Consider the following 2107-nt stretch of genomic DNA (forward strand, 5'->3'; position numbering starts at 1 on the left):
CAAGAAAGAAAAACCTACATGGGTGTACGATGGACTGCACAAGAATGGCATTTTGGAGAAAAAGAGAAGAAAAAAAAAGAAAAGAAAAAAAAAAGAAAAAGAAACCCACTTTTAATCAATATGAAAAGATACCACTCTCAGTCTCAGACAAAGATGGACTTAAAAGGAAAAGAAAAGAAAAGAAAAAGAAAAAAAAAAACCCACAAGGATGGGATTTAAATAGAAAAAACAAAAGCAACACAGAAACCTACCTCTAATCAATACGAAAAGATACGTCTCAGACTCAGACACAAGCATGGACCGCCACAAACCACCAAGATCACAACCTCTGCTGAAAAAACAACTGTGCCAATAACCTTAACAAAACACCAATCTCTTGAGGTGTCCGCGGTAACACGTTACACAATGCACTCAAACTACTTTATCAGAGAGTAAATTGTCAGCTGTGGTCAGTCCAGCACCGCGGCTATTGTAGAGACTCCTGCCTGTGATAGCCCGATGGAAACACGGGATTATTGCACGCCTTGGGCAGGAATTAATCCGCTGGTAATCTCCTCGGTGGAGGTCTACACATCTGATACATCGTGAGTGGGCTAATCAACAACGTATGTCATACTTGTGTTCTCTCATAGACTGTGAAAGATTTTGTCTGTATGTTAGTGTTTTAGCGCCTATAAATGGCTGCTTGCACTGTATGCTTCCCAGGAACTTTAAGTTGTTTCAGAATGCTCTCAGGTCTGCTGGGGTAATAGTATAGATTGTGAAGCGCATAGAGCTTGCTTTTAAGCGGGGATTTGCGCTATACAAATGCTATCTATTATTATCATTATTATTATTATTATTAAGTTTGAGTAAGACAGAAGTGTATCTTGGAAGCTGTTATTCAGTGCTGGAAAAAGGCGAGATGGGTTTGCTACAGAAAACTAGATACACTTTTACGTCAACGATAAAACAAAGTCTACATCAAAGGCTTGTACTATTGCTATAATATAATATGAAACAAGTGTAAGGCCTGGATTGTTGGAATAGCAGTCTTTCTCCCCGAAAGATTACACTACAGTACAGTTTGATTATTGTTATAATGGGTTCCTTACACAGTTAGAAAAGAAAACAATGAACCACGGGAGGGAGTGGAGTGGGGTGGGGGTGTTCAGGTGGGGGAATGAGTTATTTTGAAGGAGTGGTGGTTTTAGATTTTCAGTTTTGTTACGTTGTAAAATTTTTACGCAGCGCTGCGCCAAATTGACTTTACTCTAGAACATAATTACATTATCTCATCTGGAAGATGGATGGATGGATGGATGGATGGATGGATGAATGGATAGATGGATGGACGGATGGATGTTACTATGTGCATGAAACAAGAGAACACTTTTTAGAAGGACAAAAAAGCTTGTCATGCATTATCAGTACCAGAGGCACAAAAATAACAAATTCCCAGCCTCGTGGGGGGATCTGTTTTAAGGTTTAAGGAGAAAGTTTGGACTTACATCGACTGACTGCGCCAAGTAACGCAGCGAACTATCACTGACTTGCTCATGTGTTCGTTGTGAAGGGCTCTTAAGACACCTTCTGTTCCAACTCCGTGTGGGGCAAAGTTCCAAGCCGCCCAGGCTATCAATCGCTGACTGCAAATCCATGGGTGATCAATCAATCTATGAATCGATAAAAGCAACGCTCGATCGATTTATACAAAGACGACCATGCTCGTTGATTGATCCTTTAAATGGAGTTAAATGGAAGGGTATAATAAGGCTAGGTCTTAGCCAGCTACTGCTTCAATAGCGCAAACTTTGTAACAGTTCTAATGTGACCAGGCTTATCAATAGTGCATAACTTTGTTCTTGTTTCTGTAGAACAAGAAATAACATTTACCGGAGTTATACAAAGCAGACTAATGTTCTGAAAAATTGTGTAATATTTGGACCTTGGTGGGTTTTCACACCGGTCTTATTGTCAGCGCAATCGATTCAGAAAGAATTGAGGTGGACAATACTGCGTTTATAGATTACTGGAACCGGTCAATAACACTTCTGCAGACCATGAATAGTAACAGACAGACAGACAGACAGACAGACAGACAGACAGACAGACAGACAGACAGACA

At 40.2% G+C, this 2107-nt stretch overlaps 1 protein-coding gene across 1 annotated transcript in view; it reads right to left on the reverse strand.

Moving 5' to 3' along the window:
* Positions 1-489, reverse strand: part of LOC101857753 — an 11489-nt gene extending 11000 nt beyond the window's left edge. Inside the window, exon 1 of the mRNA XM_005110713.3 lies at positions 252-489. The gene's annotated coding sequence lies outside the window, so the exon portion shown is untranslated. The remainder of the gene's footprint in view (positions 1-251) is intronic.
* Between the last annotated feature and the right edge of the window lie 1618 nt (positions 490-2107).

Source organism: Aplysia californica, unplaced genomic scaffold (genome assembly GCF_000002075.1).
Source record: "Aplysia californica isolate F4 #8 unplaced genomic scaffold, AplCal3.0 scaffold00934, whole genome shotgun sequence".
Taxonomy (NCBI): domain Eukaryota; kingdom Metazoa; phylum Mollusca; class Gastropoda; order Aplysiida; family Aplysiidae; genus Aplysia; species Aplysia californica.